The 20,433-nt window shown below is 42.4% G+C and overlaps 1 protein-coding gene across 1 annotated transcript in view; it reads left to right on the top strand.

Annotated features, from left to right (window-relative positions):
- The first annotated feature begins 521 nt into the window (after positions 1 to 521).
- Positions 522 to 20,433, top strand: part of CPNE3 (copine 3) — a 62,657-nt gene continuing 42,745 nt past the window's right edge. The window contains exon 1 of the mRNA XM_067553520.1: positions 522 to 612. The gene's annotated coding sequence lies outside the window, so the exon portion shown is untranslated. The remainder of the gene's footprint in view (positions 613 to 20,433) is intronic.

The following is a 20,433-nucleotide window of genomic DNA, read 5'->3' as shown; positions in this document are numbered from 1 at the left end:
GGAGAAGGGGATGGGGAACCGCAATGACCGCGTCAGACCGGAAGCGGTCCGTCTGCAACAATGGCCGGCCATACGGGAACGGAACCATGATTCCTGTGCCGTCAGGAAGGATGTGGTCAGAGCCGCCCGGCAGTGTCCGAGTGGGACACCTCAGCTAGCTCTCTCGGTTCCGCCCGCTGCTCACGTCTCTGCTTTCCCCCCCTCCTTAGGGATACGTTGTTGGGGGCGGGGTTAAAGCAGCGTTTCTGAGAGGATGGGTCCCCGACCCCCTGCACAGGGATCACGTGGCCTGAACCACCCCTGGACGAAAGAAACGAACATCCCCGTGCGGGCAGGGGAGTTGGGGACTTTCAGCGCTGACGCTATTAGCTGGGGCGTGTCCCGCGCATGCGCCGCACCCGTTTGGGGGCGGATTAGGAGGCGGGACGTGCTGGGGGAGCCCTGCGTGGTCGGGGGGGAGGGGCGTGGCGTGGCGTGGCGTGTGTGGGTGTAACCGCCGGCGTCCTCCGTGTTGTTGGTTAGCTCTCCGCTCTGTGATTGCGGCGCAGGCTGTGAGCGCTTCCCCGCCCAGTCCCAGCCTTGCTCCGGGGCTTGGACCCGCAGCGCCGACAGGTGAATGATCCCGAGCCCTGCGGGGCCTCGCGGGGGCGAGTGAGGCTACTGGGGCAATGGGCGTTGGAGGCAGCATGGCCGGGGGGCAGCAGCCCGGGGGCAGGGGCCTGGTGGAGTGGGGGCGCAAGGGGGTGCTGAGGCGGGGCCTAGGCAGTGGGCGGTTGCCGGTGGCGGATGGGGGGGCGGGTAGCGGAGGAAGAGGCAGTGAAGTGGGCGGGGCAGTAGGACAGGGTGGATGCAGGTGTCGTTAGGGACTGGGGGGGGGGCACCCCATTGCAAACCGTTCGATCGGGTCACGGGACCCATCTGCTCAAATAAGAGCGTTAGCGCCCTGCATACGTTGCCTCGAGGGTGCATCTCCGCCCAGGGCATAGGCCGCCTCGACGAAGCCTTTGCGCGCTGTATGTCCTGCAGAGAAGAGGCTGTCTGCCTGGCTTTGGACAGAGTGCTTGTAGCTTTGCTACTGTCGGTTAAATGTTTTCCAGCAAGTGCTGAATGAAGTCTTTTTCGCTTCCTCGGTAGGTAAATGGCATTCCCATTTCATAGTTGGGGAAACTGAGGCACAGAATGTACGTTCTTTGCACAAAGTCATCACACAACTTAATGTAAGTTAGAAACAGAGCCAAAGCTAAGCCTAGGAATCACAGAGTTGCAAGGGACCTCAGGAGGTCATCTAGTCCAACCCCCTGCTCAAAGCAGGACTAACCTCAGCTGAATCATCCCAGCCAGGGCTTTGTCAAGCCACAGCTTAAAAACTTCCAAAGATGGAGATTCCACCACCTCTCTAGGTAACCCATTCCAGTGCTTCACCACCTTCCTAGTGAAAAACTTTTTCCTAATGTCCAACCTAGACCTCCCCCACTGCAACTTGAGACCTTTGCTCCTTGTTCTGTCATTTGCCACCACCGAGAACAGCCTAGCTCCATCCTCCTTGGAACCCCCTTTCAGGTAGTTAAAGGCTTCTATCAAATCCCCCCTCATTCTTCTCTTCTGCAGACTGAACAAGCCTAGTTATCTCAGCCTCTCCTCATAAGTCTTGTGCTCTAGCCCCCTAATCATCTTTTTGCCCTCCGCTGGGCTCTCTCCAACTTGTCCACATCCTTTTTGTAGTGGGGGGCCCCAAAACTGGACACACTACTCCAAATGCAGCCTCACTAATGCCAAATAGAGGGGAATAATCACTTCCCTCGATCTGCTGGCAATGCTCCTACTAATGCAGCCCAATATGCTATTAGCCTTCTTGGCAACCAGAGCACACTGCTGACTCATATCCAGCTTCTTATCCACTGTTACCCCCAGGTCCTTTTCTGCAGAACTGTAGCTATGCATGGGATTCTTCCGTCCAAAGTGCAGGACTCTGCACTTGTCCTTGTTGAACCTTGTGAGATTTCTTTTGGCCCAATCCTCCCAGTTTGTTTAGGTCCTTCTGTATCCTATCCCTACCTTCCAGGGTATCTACCACTCCCCCCAGCTTCGTGTCGTTTGCAGACTTGCTGAGGGTGCAATTTACCCCATCCTCCAGATCATTAATGAAGATGTTGAACAAAACCGGCCCCAGCACCGACCCCTGGGGCACTCCCCTTGTGACCGGCTGCTAGCTAGACATGGAGCCATTGATCACTACTCGTTGAGCCCTATGCTCTAGCCAGTTCTCTATCCATTTTATAGTCCATTCATCCAACCCATACTTCTTTATCTTGCTGATAAGAATACTGTGAGAGACAGTATCAAAAGCTTTGCTAAAGTCAAGGTATATGGTCAAGGAGTGATGGCTTGGTTGTGCATTTGTAACTAGTAGCTCACCTTCCAGTTAAAAAAATAATACAGACTAGCTCAGTGGTTTTCAACTTTTTTTCATTTGCACAGACCCCTACAAATTTAAAACGGAGATGTGGATCCCTTGAAATCTCACTCATAGTCTGCAGATCCCCTGGGGGTCCATGGACTACAGGTTGAAAACCACTGTTCTATGCTGACAACCTTTTGCATGTCTCTTATACAGAGTGTGTGGACCCCCAGGGGTCTGCAGACCACAGGCTGAAAATAACTGTGAACTAGTTTACCAGTTTGTATTGTGAAATATGGGCTAAGGTTTTTAACCAGCTTCCTGTTTTGAGGGACTTCCTATTATTGTGAAGGTGTATGGAACAAACTTGTGTGAACCTTAATGAGGCAGCTGATGTTTTGCTGGTTCCTTGGGTAGTAGTTACTTACAATTTAAGTACATAAAACCTATTTTAAGCATTAGCCAATGTAAAAATGTAACACTATCCTTCTAATGTGTTCTTCCAAAACTATCACTGTAGAGCTGGTTGGAGAAAGAGACAAATACCTTGTTATAACTTCCGTTAAAAAATGTGTTGGTTTTTTTTTTTTTTTTTTTTTTTTTGGCCAGAAAAAAATCTCAATTCCTTTTTTTTTTTTTTTTTAAACCACCTCTATATCTGGGTGATGATAAAGGCAGAATTCAGTTAATACATTTTGTCAATCTTAATGTTTCCAACAAAGTGTGTAGGTAAAAGTTGGATATTTGTAATGCCAACCAATTTTTGGCCTTAGATCTGGACTTAGGTTGGCACAAAAATCTCTCAAAACCATTTCTGTGACTCTAAGTAACTTCTGATGATGTGTCAGGGTGCCTGGGGATTCCCAGCTTTCTCTGAGGACAGGCACTGGCTGCAGTTGTCAGTAGGTGACTAGAGGGTGATGGGCAAAAATTTGGCTATATCTAGTTTAAACAAGTTGAGTTTTTTAGACTTCCAGCAGACTTGGGTTGGATCTGACGCTGTATCTGTACTTTGTCAACTAATGAACATTTTAATAAAGCAGAATATCATGTTCTTATCTTATTGTTGAGAACAAAAATTGCTAAAAGTGACAGTTTTTGAAGAATGAAAATATATTTCTAGTATTACTGCTGAAATTGTCTGAACTTCGTTTTGCTTCAGGTTTTTTTTTTTTTTAAGAAGTTAATTAAAGTGAATGTTTAACAAAAATAACAAAAGGTAACCCATAAAGTTAGAGACAAAGATATAAAACATTCAGGGATAGTATGCAGGTTATCGGGGGAGGGGGGGCACGGGGTGTGATTGGGAGTCAGGAGAGAACAACAAGAGATAAGCTGCGGTATCCTGGATGGGGGGTGATGGTGTGGGCGCTAAGAGATACAAGGGGATGTAAGGGAATGGGGGAACATTACTAAGTATGTGGGTTACATTGTGAGTGTTTTAACAAACAGAGTAAATAAGTCAATACAGAGTGGTGTGTCCCTCGTTGAGTCCGTTGGTTTATCACTCGCCGATTACACAAGCTCACACTAGTTTTAATGGGTTCTGTTTCAGCTCAGTAGAAAAATACATAATGTGCAGCTGTCTAGGTTGAAATGTAATCATACCAACAGACTTTTAGAAGTGTATACCATGCCTGCATTATGCTACATTACATCACTTCGCGTTACACTTTATGGATCCAAAAAATCTTTTAATGTATAGTCATTATGAAAGAGACTCAACTGTCCTTGAATCCTCACTTAATCTATCCCCAAGCAAGCCGTTTTCATATAACAGAACCTTGCAGCACCTGGGTGTGTGCAATTACATGCTGCCTAAGTGTGTTTATCAGTAATCTTGGACAAATTGGCCAGGTCTTCCTATGAAGAATGCCTGAAGCAATGCATTTTAGAATGCACATAAATCTGAGAGGGCAACACAGATGTTGAGTGGACTTGGTCTATCTACACAGTAAGATAAGCATTATGACCTTATTCCAGGAAGACAACCATGTGGTAACTATGGCAGTTAGCCACACATCACCTTAGCCAAGTATTACTTGTGTGTGTGTAGGGTGGCTGAAAATAAGTGATTTTAAAAAAGAGTTAAAATTCAGATTTTTGTTCAAGTTAAATGCAGTTTATTTTTTAAAATAAATCTATTTAAAATTAAATTTGAAATTGATGATGACCTATGTTAAGGCTTTAATTTAAATGATTTTATTAGATTATAAATGTAACAGAAAAAATATGTAGTATATGTTTGCTGCCAAGTTTTAAAGAAAGTCACAGTTCTAAACTGGTGGTAGTCACTGGCTAAGCACCTGGAACCAGAATTTTTTCACATGCTAAATCAGCTTTTGACTGCAGTGGCCTCTACTCCAGGTGCAAATGGAATATTTTCTTCATGTCCGTTTATTAAACTAGTTCAGTTCAATGAGTAGTTCATTCAGAATTTCACAGTTAAATTGAGAAGTAGATATAAGATTTTTCTGTAATTAAAATGAAAATTGCCGCTGTAGATAGGTAGAATGTCATTCATGTTTGGTTACACTTTCTTCAACCATGTAGTTCTTTGAATTCACAATCTTCATCTTCCACATGCCTTTCTATTGTTCAGGGATGGGGAAGGATTTCTATTAGGATGCCTCTTAACTCCATTCTAATGTTTACTGCCCATGTCCAAAAGATGTTAGTCTTGCAGAGTGCTAACTGTCTGCTTTGTCTCTTGCGTTTCAAAAGATGAGCTAATACAATAAATCCACACTATCTAATATGATTGTTTCAGATTGTACCCCATGTTCATCATTTTTACAAGACTATGATAAATGTTGTACAAAGTATGCCTTGTGAGGTATCATTTGAAAGCCCATAATCTACTGAACATTATTGTCCTTGTAAAATATGTCTATCAACATTGTATGTAAAGTTATAAGATTCTACTGTATAACATTGCTATAACATGCTCCAAGTTTAAGAAAAGCAGACCCAAACCGGTTTTTCAGAGACAAACATACTGTCACCCCAGTCAAGTATCAGCAAAATCAGATGAACTATTATGGACTATCACTTAGGTAAGCAGTCCTTCTTTGGTAGGAAGAAGGGTGTGAGCAAGAACTTTACACACTGACAATGGAACAGCTGGGAGTTTCTGTGTAAATAGACTGGCTGTTGCCTGAACTCCAGCGGAAGATAATCCTCAAGCAGGGGAGAAGGGTATAAGAAGGATAAACAGTGGTCTCCAAATCACCTCTCCCCCCCCACCTCTACTCATTGCAGCAATAGCGCTTGAAAGACAAAGGAAGCATCATTGAACTGGAGAAGGGGTCCTGCCTGGGAGGCTTTTCAGCCAGTACAGACTGCTATAAGCATATAGTGAAATAAAACCTTTGCTTTGAATCCATTTAGTTTGCCAAGTTAGGTATTAGTTTACATATTATCTTTTATTTTCTTTGTAACCAATTGTGACTTTGCCTCAATGCTTGTAGTCACATAAAATCTTCCTGTAGTTAATGAACGTCTGTTGTTTTTATCTAAACCAGTGTGTTTTTTGCATTGAGGTGTTGGAGAGCCTCCATTTGAAATAACAGGGTTTGTGCATATCATTTTCCATTGATGAAATTATGGACTTTATATGAGCTTACACTGCATTGTCTGGTAAAGAGCCAGGCAGTACAAGACACACATTTCTGGGAACAAGTTTGGGACTGGGAGTTTGCTGGTGTCACTCTGTATGTAAATGAGTGGCTAGACAGAGCATTCATGTAATTCAGCTGGGAGGGAGTGTTTTTGCATGCCAGAGGCTGTGTGTGACCAGGAGCAGGAGTGGTTTTCTCATAGCAAAGCAGTGTAAAAGACACCCCAGGATGGAATATTAAAGGCATACAACTGTCCATCTGTCCAGATTGTATCCTAGGTAATGTCACAGGGACACAGCGAATAGTAGGGTATATGCACAGCTTATTTTAGGTGAGGTTCACACTTAAGCACTGGTATAGTTATTTTAGGTGAGTCTCAGATGTGGTGGCTGAAAACAGTCAAGGAAAAGGTTGCAGTTTGTTTTCTGTTTGCTTATTTCGGAAAAGGGAAATAGGAACAGAAAAGTATAAAGGTGAGGAAGTGTGAAACAATTGCAAAATTAGATCTGTTCAGATTACAGGCAGAGGAAAAGAGAATGAACACAAGCACTGAATATGAGAAGCAGAGATGAGACTAAAAGAAAAGGAGTTGGCGCTGAAAGAAAAAGGGGCAGCTGCTGCCCAAGAAGAAGCAGCCCATAAATGAGCCATGGAGCTGAAAGCCAAAGAGGCTGAGGAGAAGAAGAGTGAAAGAAAATACAGTCTGGAAGTGTTAGCAAAACGGAACAATCCCAGAGTCACCAACATCCCTCTTCACTACAAGAATCCACAACTGGAGCCAGCTATGTCCTGCATATAAAGAGACAGACTGCATTGAGGAATACTTCACCACCGTGAAAAGCTATGTGAAGTTCACGATATTCCTGGGGAGAAAAAGGTTCCCACACTGATTGCAAAATTGTCTGGTAAAGTTTGAAATGTATTTAATGAAATGCCAACTCAGGAAGTTTTAATATATTCTAAATGTAAAGAAACTGTTTTTTAGAAAGGTTCCAAGTTACTCCTCAGGTGTATAGGGTGAAATTTAGGAGTCAAAAAGGAATGCTAACGTGAGTAATAGTGAATATGTTTATAGGATGTGTGACCTAATGAGAAAAATGGTAAGGATGTTAAAAGTTTTGAACAATTGTTTGATCACTTTGTTGAAGAGCATTTCTTGAGTATATGTGGTGATGCTGTAAAACAATGTCGGGATAAATCTGTAGCAGAGATGGCTACTCTGCCAAGCCCAGATGTCTAAGCAGCATAAGCCATAGAAAGAGGGGTACAAAATTAATGGGAAGGGGGGAACCCTGTTTTACCCCTGAGAAAAAGGAAGGTGGTTGGGAGGCTAGACACTCCCCTCCACAGAGTCATTCCTCTCCTGGTAATCCCCATCACAAACCTCCTGTGAAGGAAGAGGGCCCAAAAAGGTGTTACCAGTGTAATTCCACTGAGCACCTGAAAAGTCAGTGCCCTAAGATGAGAGAAACTAAGCCCCTGCCAGTCCATGTTAATGTAGCTGTCCTCAGCACAGAAGCCCCAGAGGTACCCCTGCCAGAGGCGCTTACGGCTTACAAAATTCATCAAATGAGAACTAGCCCTGCAGAGGCAGATATGAAACTTACTAAGGCTGTCAAAATCAATGACAGAGAATGTATAAGAGGGAAGGATTTGGGTGCACAGATTCTCTGGTTAAACAGAGTGTGGTCTAAGAGGCTGACATGGCGCCTGGCCTAATGGCAGAGCTTATGTTAGGAGGAGGATCTAGGATTCTTGTGTCTTTAGCTAAAGTGCATGTAGAATGTGAAGGTTTAGAAAGTGATTTAAATATGAGTGGTGGATGATATCACCACTGACATACTTGTAGGCAATGATTTCTTTTTTGTGGCTAAGTCTGTCAATGTAACCTGCAGCAAAAGGGGATCCCAAAAATTATTGAGAGAGGGAGCAATGTGCTTCCAGGTGTGGTAGGGGCCAAGACTCCAGCTCCTACAAGGCAGTTGAAGGCAACCCATTCTCAGGGCCAAGGGTGGGGAAGGTAATGCTTGTAACTAAGGACACTATTCCAATTGTTAGTTGCCAGCTGTTTTTCAATTGAGCAAAGGTCAGACTCCACTCTAGAGAGCATTAAAAAAAAGTTATCCTGGAGGGGCCCCAGAAAGGGAAAACGGGGAAAAGGTGTTTTTTTTTGTTTTGTTAAAGAAAATGGGCAACCCTGTGAACGGTTGTACCCAGTTAGCTCTGTGGGGAAGTTAGCACATATTAGCACATGAATGTCTTCATGCTGGTCACTTGGGGGCAAATGCCCAGGACAGAGGGACTAACTCAGCCTCTGTCCATCCAGTCAGGCAGCCTGTGACTCAGACTCAGAGAGTGAACTGTTTGTGTAACTGACCTTGTGTAACCTAGGTCCTCAGGGACACAGAGAGTGGTGGCAGATGGGCTCCCACTCCAGGCCCCAGTGTATATGTCCTATTGAATGCTCCTGAGCTCGGGTACACATGATCCCTGGTGGGAATGGAAGTTGGAGATCAATGGGAAGACATTCCTGGTGTGGAAAGAGTCAGGAACAGAGAGAACTCTTGTTAAACCCTGTGTGGTGCAACCCCAGCAAATGCTGAAGGTTTGGGTGAAGGTCTCAGATATGAAGCCATTCACCCTATCTATGGCTTAGATCCCTGTGCAAACACAGAAAGGATTGGGGTGGTTAGTAGGTGAGGTTTTTCAGGACTTTATCTATGACGTACTTTTGGGAAATGACTACGGCTTGGTCTACACTACAGAGTTAGGTCAACATAATCTTTTATGTCAATCAGTTATGTCAATGTCTACAGTGGAATGCTGCTTCCACCTAAGGAAGTGGCCTGCTACACCATCATAAAAAGTTCACCGCCATGAGACATTGTGTTACTAAGGTCCCTATTGGCTATCATTCTTGTCAGTTTCACTTCTGCCTCTGACTCAGAACAGCAAGGGGCTCAGAGCTGGAGTTGTAAACTGACAAGAATGTCAGTTTCAGTGCTGTTAGGCTCCCTGCTATGAAATTCAGCCCAGGCTGGGCTCTCAGCTGGCCCACTTCCCATTTGGTAGCCGGGCACTGGGCTCCCAGCTGTAGTCCTCAGGCTGGAGTTAGAGCCTGAGCTGTGAGCCAAATGCAGGGCTCAATTTCACAGCAGGGAGCCTACCAGCAGTGAAATTGACATTCTTGTCAGTTTCCCAGCTCCTTCAGTGAGCCCCCTACTGCTGCTCTGAGCTGGAGGCATCAGAGTTTAAGCCATCTGTTCAGAAGATGAAAATATCAATGTATCCATTGGTTTTGTGGTGAGTTTGTCCAGACATTCTTCTTCAAGGTGGCCAATGAAGAGGTTGGCATACTGGGAAGCCATCCTAGTACCCATGGCTGTTCCTGTGATTTGGAGAAAATATTTGTTGTTGAATGTAAAATTGTTGTGGGTGAGGGTGAAATGGATGTTTGGCATCAATATCTGAGTGTTGTCCATTGTTTTATAAATATTGAGGGAGGCAGCTGTGCCATCATTGTGAAGGACGCTGGTGTATAGAGAAGTGACATCCATGGTGGCATGGATGATGATCTGAGGGATGCTGTTAATGTTGCAGAGTATTTTGTAGGAAGTCAGTAGTGTCCTGGAGGAAGCTGTCCCTTTGTGTGGTGGTGAGTGGCTTGAGAATGGTTTCTATGAGGCCTGATAGTTCTTAGTAAGTGTGCTATGGCCAGATATGATGTCTGCCTGGGTTTCCTTGTTTGTGTATCTTGGGAAGCATGTAGGAGGTCCCTGGGGTGGGTTTGTGGGGGATGCATTTGTGGAGTTTCTCTTGTAGTTGTTTCAGGAAGGATTTGCTGATGAGTTCCTGGGTAAATTGTGGTGTGGATTGTCTTTGAGTTCTTTATAGTAGGTGGTATCTGAGAGTTCTCAGTTGGCCTCATTAATGTAGTTGTCACTCAGCGGTAGAGAGAGTATGTTGGATGTGGTGATTAAGGATTTCACAGGCAATTTTTTTTCCTGAGACAATAAATGTAATGATTGAAAGTGTAGTTTTGTCCACTATGTGTCCTCCAGTCAGATGATTTTTTTTTTATGATTGTCAGTGGAGATGTGGTAAAATTGTAAGAGGTGGTATCATCAGAAGAAGGTCGCCACAGACCAAAACACATTGACTCAGCACGGCAGCAGACCCTGCCAGAACAACAGATGCAAAACCTGAAGACATGCACCTCTGCTACAATGATCAATCAACACCTCCCACAACAGCTTTCAAGAGCCATGGGTCCTACACCTGCCTATCACAACATGTGATGTACCTCATTCAGTGCACTAAATGCTCCAATAACAACTATGTGGGTAAAACCAGACAATCACTACATTCTTGTTTAAACGCTCCCAGGAAAATAATAAAGACAAAAATGCCTGTGGTGAATATTTTTCACAAAGTGATGATTCTATATCTGACCTGTCAGGCCACATCCTCAATGGAAACCTGCACAACACTTTCAAATGATGAGACTGGAAGCTGAAATTCATAACTCTACTAGACACTAAAAATCATAGAGTGAACAGAGACACTGGATTTATGGTTTATTACAACAATCTGTATGTAACCCACTAACCCTCCTTTTTGTCCCATGACTGCAGAGGTCTTAACGGGCCACTTTACCTTGAATGGTCCCTTAGAATATGTGCTAACTACTTATGCTAAACAATCTGTTCCATCTTGCATTTGATTCTTAAAGTACCTTGCAGATATGAAGAAGAGCTGTGTGTGGCTGGAAAGCTTGTCTCTCACACCAACAGAAGTTGGTCCAATAAATATTACCTCACCTACTTTGTCTCTCTAATATCCTGGGACAGACACAGCAACAGCTACACTGCTTACTGAACAAATGTAGTGTACTATATTCACTGAACTAAAGCTTTGTCAACTAATCTCTTCCAATTTAGCGTAGTGCATGATTTCTTTTAAATGTTTCTTTTCTTTTAAAGCTCTAGACTTGTTGAGTTATCTAAGTGCAAATAGTATCACCTTTCTTATTTCAGTCAGAGAAAGCCTTTACCCAGAAATGGCTGCCACAAGGCTTACCAATGAATTCCAAAAAAATTCCTTTGATTTGAAAATAAGCATTGAGACTTTGAGCTCAAAGTAATTTTCCCCCCCAGAAAGCTGAGTAATTGAAAATAAGACTTACATTTTGAGTATGTCATAAATTATTTCAGTGCTGCTATCATGGAATTTTAATACATGTCAATTCTTTCTATGTAAAACTGTTCATCAATTTTGACTGAAAGGTCCTGGAGTTGAATTTGGGAACTTTGGTTTGACAGAGGTATAGAAATCATTATTAATGGTTTTAGTTTCTTTTTTAAATATTAATGCAAAGATATCACCACTATGGCTCTGATTTCCCCTCACCCCCCACCCCCTTTCCACTGAGAAGCATATAGGCAGACCTCTGGTAAAGTCAGTTCCCAGAGCACTTTTTAAGAAGTGGTGTTTGTAGAGTGAGATTCGGTCATGCCATGCTAATAAACTGAAATGGAGCGTGAGAAGTATTCGACTAGAACATGTAATGACTTGCTTTTATCTGCCATGCAGGAATGAAATGGAAGTTGTAACTAGAAAATATCCTTCTTTCTTCTGCTTAGCATTAATCATAGATTCAGTAGCTGGCTAGATGTGTGTAGAAGTTACAGTAAATGTTATAAATAAAAAAGGGTTGGCTTAAAGCATTCTTCAAATGGCTTAACTGAAATCTTTCTAAAATAATTGACACCAAAAGATATTCTGGTAAAAATGTAGATGGATCTTATTCTGATAAATGTATTTTCGCATATCTGGATACTCTTTAACAGAGCTGTTAGATTTCATTGTACATCTTGAGTGAGTTTAGAGGTCATTTGTTGTATAAACTTTACTGTACTGCCCTGTAATTCAGGAGATAGCTGTTTCTTAGCTATTTTGCTTAAGGCTGAATGCTGGCTTTAACAGTGCTGTAATGGAGTACATACATTGGCCTTAACATGTGTGTCAGTAGAAAATGGATCGCCTCAGTTTAGCTATTCATTGAGTTAATAATGCCCTAAAGGGTAGGAAGACTTGGTGAGGTGTAGTAAATCACAGGGCCTGGTAAAGCTGTTCCTGAATAACTCAATGTGTAGACAGACCCAAAAAGTCAAACTGATAGTTTCTTGCCTGCACAAACTGATGTGGTTTTCACACCATGGATAGTAAGTATCACTGTTTCTTAATAAATATTACTTGGCAAAATAATTCAGGCCAACTTCTTTTATTTAAATCTTTCTGTAACTAGTTAATAGTCTGACCCGTTATACAGGTTATGCCATCAGTATTTTAGGTAACTATTTGAGCTGCAGGAGGAATACAATGGTGTTTACAGAAGAAAGTCATGTAGTGTACATGGATAACAAACTTGGTGTATTGTCCTTGGTTGTCCATTTGTATCTGTTAGGTTCCTTAAACAGATATGCTATTGTCATTTTTTTTTCCAGGGCTTAATGTGAAATAGAATGGGTACTGTGATCTCAATACCATCCTGTTACTTACACCAGTGCAATCCCATTGTTTCAGTCAGCAATACAGTACAGGTATCTAGTGCATAGATCTTGTAACAGAGGAGATACTCTCAGAAATTTGTACATGCCCAAATAACGTGTATGATTGTGCCCGAAAGTATTAGGGAACATAATTTATAACCTCAGTTATTCTCTGTGATCATCTGGACTGCAACTATTTTTGTTATACAATTTGTCAGCACTGCAGAGTAAAACAACAAAGGCGCTTTAACTGCTATTTTGTATGCAAAGTTATAGAGTCTGAAGATGAAGTGCCAACATTCTGATGATTAAAGGCTGGTATTTGGAGAGCTGACCTCAGATGAGAGCATCTAATATCCAAATGAAATGACCAGATTAGTTCATTAGGATCAGAGTTTATCATATACAATTCTGTTTTGATTATTTTTGGTCTTTCTATTGTAGAGTTTGTGTGTATTGACAAGCTGAATAGGAAAAAAATGAATTCAGTTGCATCAGTTATTGATATACTAAAGGAGTGTTACCTATTGTAGTTAGGTTGTGCAATTCTAAACAATCTTTCTTGGAAGTCATAAAAGTAAAGCATATAACTGCTGTGTAAATTCACTTTCTTACCTGCTGTTGCCAAAACCACAGTCTTGTAGTAAACTCAAAATAATGCAGTAATTTGTGCAAGTGGCTCTGGTCAGAGCTCTTATTTTTGGAACCTCTTTCAGATTAGGCCCCAACCCTTTCCATATATACTATCTTATAGTGCCCTCCTACCAGACCAGGGTTTGCTTTTGCTGAGCTGACTCCCTGGAGTAATCCAGTTTGAGCTCTTTCAAAGAATCCAGAGAAAGTTTGCCACAGCGTTTGTTGTTTTGTTTTAAGCCGCCTTAACAAAACAAAACAAATCAAAACCTCAGATTCTTTTTTCAAAAGTTGCTGCAAGCCAAGCCCTTTCCCAAGCATGTCCCCAACACCTGTAACTTCTGCAGCCCAACATTTCCTGGGTCTTTCTTCAGAGCCTCAGCAATAAAGGACTTGACCCAGTCTCCCTTTTGTCCATTTGTCTCTGCAGTAGCACTAGAAACAATCCACTGAGAGCACATCCCCTGGCCCCTCAGCTTTCTGGAAAGTGTTGCAGCTGTCCTGTGTTTTGTGCTGCCCTCTTTTATAAGTGTCAGCTAATTAAGTTCTAGCTGTTTCTCATGTGCAGTGAGCAGGGCTAATCAGCCAGTTAGTCAGCTAGCTAACTGGCTACCTCTGACCAGAAGGGAATGGTATCCCTTATACCTTCATAGTATGTGATACATTTCAGAGTTTCTCAGAATTCCCCATCAAGACCCTTCTTTTGACTGTCCAGACCTCCCTCCTTATGGCATTTGATATGATTTAACTATTATCATATTCCTGGGTGTGACTGGTTGAGCCTGGTTTGCTGAATCTGTCTCACTGTGTTAGAGGAAGATTCACTAATCTGCAGGGCATCCTGAATTCTTGGTCTTCTTTTTGTCCTTGCTCTGAATGGTGGGTTTACTATTTATAGGTTTCTTTTACAATGTTGTGAATTATGCTTTCACAACATTGAATTTATGCTGATCTATTAAAGCATGATATTAAATTTATTCAAGCCTGAAATTAAAAGTCAATTAACATAGCCTCTCTCTAGTTGTGTTTTAATAGCTAGATTCAGAAGCCTGAGAACTAATTCCTGCCCATATTTTGGAAAAAATAATTTAGAAAAACAGAGCACTAAGGTCAACAGTGACTGTGATGGATGGACATTATGCTGTAATATCCTAACCAAACCATATGGAATTAAGTTAAACCTTACTGAATATGGCTTAATATCTTTGGGGTCCATTGCAGGGGCGTAGCCAGATCTGATCTTCTGGCAGGGCCTCTTTCTGACATGGGTGGGCTAGCTGAAAACCCTGAACTTCCTGCTTCCAGTCATGTGACTGGAAGCAAGAGGTTCAGGAAACCACTGGCTGAGAGAACTCCAGTTGTGAAGGTAGTTTAAGGGAGCTTGGATAGTCCTGCTTTCAAAGTGGATGGAAGTAACACAGTGAATGCAGGGAACAGTGCAGCCTGGAAATACCCTGATCAGAAGGGAGTGAGACATAGGTCTCCACCCAAGAAAGGCAGCAGCTGGGAAGCTGGAAGCCTGAGAGCGGACGCCCTTGTTGGACCAGTTAGGAGAAATATAGGTGCAGTTCCCCTGAACTGTGACAATGACCTCATAGGTACATTCCTCATTTGGTTCAATTTTCTACTTGATAAACAGGTTTCCTTCTCTCTTTCCTGCACCCACTGTATGACAATAGCTTTTACTTATGCTGAAAGACAAGCAAATGTTGACTCTACTGATACATGAGTTATAACAGTGGTATTGGAGAGTTTTGTCAGCATATCTGTGTCAGTTAGGATGTATGTGAGGGGAGAGGATGAAAATGTACACCCTAGCTGACATAGCTATGCTGACAAAACTTGGTAGTGTAGACGCAACTATGCCAAGAGAAGTGTGTCAGGAGGCATTACTGTGTGTAGTGAGGCAGAGTGGCCTCCCTCTGAGCCTGACACAGAGGGTCCACTATAGTCTCCCTGGTGGGCAGAGCCAAGCCAGCTCGGCCCCCTGCGCCAGAAGCAGAGGTGAGGGACAGGAAATATAACAAGCAGGCCCATTAGCTCAGTTGGGCTGGAGCCAATGAAGGAGGTGGATGTCTCGAACCTGCTGCAGGACTCCAGACCAGACCCCGAGCTGTGTAGTGACCTGCCTCTGGAGGAGACTGAGAATGGGGAAGAGTTGCTGGGACTACCTTCTGCCACTTACGCTGAGGAGACTGAGGACCTGCAGACTACAGAGCCACAGCAATGGACTGTGGTAGAAAGTACCCCAGGAGAACCAGACCTTAATCAGGTTGTGCTGTTGCAATACGAGTCAGCTTGTTTCGACAGGATCCCCGGTGACCTAGTGGTGGGATTCCCCTGCCACTGTTAGAGCACTGGGCTGGCACCTGCTAGAGTAGGGTGGGCCCAGGTCTCCCTATGCCCCTGCTGCCAATCCCAACTCTGGGGTGGCTGCCTATTCACCTTAGGCCAGAAGGCCTGTGTCCTGTTTGTGACTTGCCCCAGCCAGAAGATTGCAAGCCCCCAAACTGTGTTTGCTGTCTGCCTTAGCCAAGAGATTAGGCTAAAGACTGCTTATTGCTCTGCCCCACCAAGAGGGTCAGAGCCCAGACTTTGATCACTGTCTGCCCTAGCCAGCTGACACAGCAAATCAGAGTGTCCTCCCTCTTAACCTGACAAGGAGGGTCCACTACACTATGCCAAAAGAAAAGCTCCTTCTGTTGGCTTACACAGCATCTACATTAAGGGGGTATTTTGGCAAAGTTGTACTGGCAAAATGTGTAATGTAGACAAGGCGTTAGTGGGAAAGAAATACAGTATGTTGGTAATACTTGTTGGTAAATGCTTATTTAAAAAGAAATTTTTATTATGTGCAGATAGAAAGTGGTCACTAAAACGTTAAGTTTCTATTTTTAAAAATGGAAACTGTCCTTTTAAAATGTTAAATTAATCTCCTTCACACATACATGCATACATTTCTGAGGAGTTCCTTTTGGCAGTTTTGGAAACATTAAATGTTCAGCTGATGATTAAAACCTTTTTTACAGTTTTGTTGGCATATGTCAACAGTTCTTATTGCTGACTCTTCTATTCTGCATGTTTTGCCTGTCCTTTTTCAAAGAAACTCTTCCATTACAGCCTGATCCAAAACTGCTGAAGTGAGTGGAAGTTGGATTGGACTCTTACAAAACAGGGCTCTTGCTCTCTAGAAAATTACATTGTATTTAATGTGCTGCAAGAACAAGTCCACAGAATGATAGGTTAACCTGTTGGAGCTCTGATTAATTACTCAAATCTCTGATGTGGCAAAGGTTCAGTAGGCTGTATAACAAAAATTTGAATTTACAAATAAGTAAGTAGACAAAATGCAAAAAAAAAAAAAAAAAATGTTGTTCACAATCAGCTATTTGGCAGTTTTACTGATTGATTAGTTCCATGGGATTTGCTAAGTTTATGGCTATGATAAAACAGTTCCTGTCTTGGAATTGCTGTTTGTTCTTCTCTTGCCATCTGATCATTTTAGGCCATCACTTTTCTAGGTGCTTTGGGGAACAGGAATGTGTTTGGGGGGTTTTGCATGTAAACAAAAAAGGTAAGACTGAGGAAAAGCTAAGATTTTATAAGAAAAATAAATCTTTCCATTACATCTGAATAAAATTGTAAGGCACTCTGGAAATTCTTTTAAAGTTACTTGTCTTGTCGAGTGCACCAACCTCTTAGGTTTCAGGCCTCAAGCAGTCACCTGAGCCCAGGATAAAATTGTGCAATTCTCCCATTCTCAGATCGGTCCTGGGTGGCAGTCCCATGGTATCAATTGTGATTTACCTCAGCAGGCCAGACTTAGGTGTATACCCTGCAGTATTGTTCCCTCTGAATGCAGTGACAACAGTTAATCCAGTGACTAAACAGCCTCCTTCAAGAACAGTATCATTTATTTAGAACAAAAGCATTTAAAAGAAAACATCTTAAGAACAATAAACCAACCTATATGCTTGCCAGATATCTACCCATATTCTACATGGGGATCCTGGAGGACTAATTCCCTATAGACCAGTGGTTCTTAACCTTTCCAAACTACTGTACCCCTGAAGCCTGAGTCCCACCCCCACGGGGCTGAGGCATGTAACTTAGTTTCATGGCGCCCCTGTGGCTCCAGGCAATTACCTTTCTTGCCACCCCCAATACCAGCTCTGCACTTGCGACCCCTCTAAAACTCCAGGTTAAGAAACACTGCTATAGACTCTTTTGTCTCTGCTCACTTTGCTCCCTCTCAGAGCTCATTGACATTCTCTGGATTACCCCTAGTGATTCATCCCCCTTCTCAGGAATCCAGTCATCTTTTAACTGTTGTTAATTCATTTGATCTCTAGCCTCCCAGCCTGGCTAAACAGCTGTGTTACTTCAGACTAGAGCCTGGAATTATTTCAAGTGTGTGCTTGTTTTTATCTGGAAAACCATTATCACCTTCCTGAACAGACCCCATTGAATTTTAGCATTCTAGGTGTACAAATAAACATTTCACTACTTCAGTGTACAATAATTTCTGCGCACTGACCAGGTCACTTACAGGGCTCATAAAATTATTACATATCACCTACATGTCTATCACAAGGCAGTTCTTGGAAATTCTTTTGAAGTTTCCAGAAATGTTCATAAGCCTTAGCCAACATTAATGGAATTTTAATGGAAACCATCAGGGCAGGCAGTTCAAATTAGTGATTCAAACCACAAATCTTGTTGTTTTCCCCAATTAATGCACTTTTATTTAAAAAAAAAAAAAAAAATGGATTTAGTGCAATCAAAAGGTGGTAGAAATCCCTGATGTACTTTCCCCATAGAAAGGGCACAAATTGGCTAGCAGCTTTTCCACTTTGTACAGGCACATTGACAGTATCCACAGTTGTTGTTCCGGCATTTTCCAAGAGCAACAATAGACTAGATGGAAGTCTCAGAATCAATATTCTATATAAGATCTACAGGCATTTTTTATTAAAAGTTGGTAACAACTTTTTCAAACATAACTTGAACCTGCTGATTTAAAAAATAATTGTTACCAAGCTGAATTTTGACGTTTAGACCCTCACTTTTGCAAATAAATGTGGCTGTCAAAATTCACCAGAAATTTTTGATATACCAACACTGTGTGTGAGAACTTGTCAGCAAAATCAAACTGTTTGGCATGATTACTCTTCAGTCTATTCAGAACAGAAATGAGAAGACACATACCATGGTTTTAACACCTATTGCACCCTACCAGTCAACTCTTTATAGCATTTAGTCCATTCATGTATCATAACACAAATTATATTTCTGATATGTGAAATCATTTTCTTGCATTCTTACAATCATGAGTAGATGTGTTCTGTTTCTTAAATTTTACTTGTTTTAATATTTACAGCAACCTGGTCCATATCTTAATTATCTCACAATTCAAGATCTGTGATGTAGCAATTTTTAAAGTTTTGAAAAAATCGTTGACCAAATATCACTGTTATCACTGAGCTATTGTATCTAGTGTTTCTATTAAACTGTAATCAGATATTAGAAAACATGGAAACCAGAGTGTTTAAGCTGGGTAGAAGTCTTCTGCACAGCTGCTGAGAGAATAGTATGTTGAAGGCCTGGAAGAAATGACAATTTAACATCTACAGTTGAAGAAATCTGCTTCTTTTGTTATGTACAGCTGCACTATAATTAGAGAGAACTGGGTCATTAACAGCAAAATAACAAATCCTAAAGGTAAGTTTTGTGTCATGGCTAAGTATGCTATTGATGAGGGTTTTCAACTGAAATAAGAAACCTGATTCTTAACACTTCATAATGATATTTAATGATTGTTTTTTTTAATTTTTTAAATTTTTTTTTAAATTTTTTAATTTAATGATTAAACCATTGTACAAACATTTACTAGTTAATCCTCCCAACATCCCTGGGAGGCATGTAATTTATTAGGGTATGTCTACACTAATGGCAGCAAAGTTGCCTCCGTCAGATCGACTTATCTGGATCGACTTGAGCAGTCAGTGAAGATCCGCTCAGTCGATCCAGAAGTCGACGCAGTAAAATCACCTCCTCAAGTGGTGTAACGCTGCATCGGGAACACGGTTCCCGTCGGCGCAGTGCAGTGAAGACACCATGCAGAAGGGAAGCACAGCAGTTGACGGAAGTTACGCAAGCTACTCTATGTAGCTTGCGTAACTCCCATCGACTGCCGCCGAATTGCCCGGTAAGTGTAGACCAGGGCTTACCCTCATTTCACATTTGGGAAACTGAGGTGGAAAAGGTTAAGGGACCAGCTCAGGCCACAATAAGTGTTCTTGCAAAGAGCTAGGATTCAAATTTAGGATCCCCATGCTCAGATAAATGGCCATTTTTATGAGCAGTTCTGTTTTGACTGGGACAGTCTGAATTCTTGTTTTGTCCCACACAAGAGCACTTCTGTTCCAGGCAGTGGAGACTGAGCAATGGATTCAGTGCTATTCTTTCTACTACAAGTTACTGTGCAAGGGCATCTTTTTTCCCTCTTCTGCTGTATTTAACTGCTCTGTTCCCAGAGTTAGATACATAGCAGGGGAGGCAGGCACCATTTTCAACTGTTCATGTGGGAAAGGAATTGTCAGGTAAGAAAGGGGGCAGAAGAACGGTGATGTGAGAACCAAAAACTACTCAAGGGGAGCTGGTTGTGCTTTTAGGCTGACTGACTGGTATTCTAAAGCACACTTATGTGTTGTGCATTAATTGGTCCATATAGATCCTCACTAAAGGTTCCCTAACGTGCTTTAATGTAGAATTGTTTCAAACAGCATTATGTTAAAGCACACCAGCAGGGTGTACACGGACCAGTTAGTGCACTTTAGAAAACACACCCCTGTAGAGTGCATTGTCCCACGGTTTAAAGGCCTCTGTCTAGGAAACTGAAACAGGCCTATCAAGGAGGTAGGAGCCTTGAATAGCCCTCTCTTAGGGGAACAATGAGTGCTTAACTTTAATAGACCTCAGGGTTGGAGAATGGAAAATCCCAACAAAAGAAGACAAGAAGGAAAAGCTGTCAGACTGCTTTTAAAAGAGGTGTGGTTTTTAAGATAGGAAGAGGCTATTCCTGTCTTAAAACACAAGACTTAGCTGAAGGAACTGGGAGCACAGAAGGGGCTTGCCTTATCCCTAAAGGATACTGACCAAAACCCAATGAACTTTCTTGGGAGTGGTGAGGACCCTGAGGGAGGGAATTGAATTTAGGGGTTTGCATTTT

The sequence above is a fragment of the Emydura macquarii genome, unplaced genomic scaffold (assembly GCF_026122565.2).
Source record: "Emydura macquarii macquarii isolate MOO-44397 ecotype Brisbane River unplaced genomic scaffold, CSIRO-AGI_Emac_v2 contig_1477, whole genome shotgun sequence".
In the NCBI taxonomy this organism is placed as follows: domain Eukaryota; kingdom Metazoa; phylum Chordata; order Testudines; family Chelidae; genus Emydura; species Emydura macquarii.
Note: the sequence above shows the minus strand (reverse complement) of the source record. Positions and strands in the feature narration are given on the sequence as shown.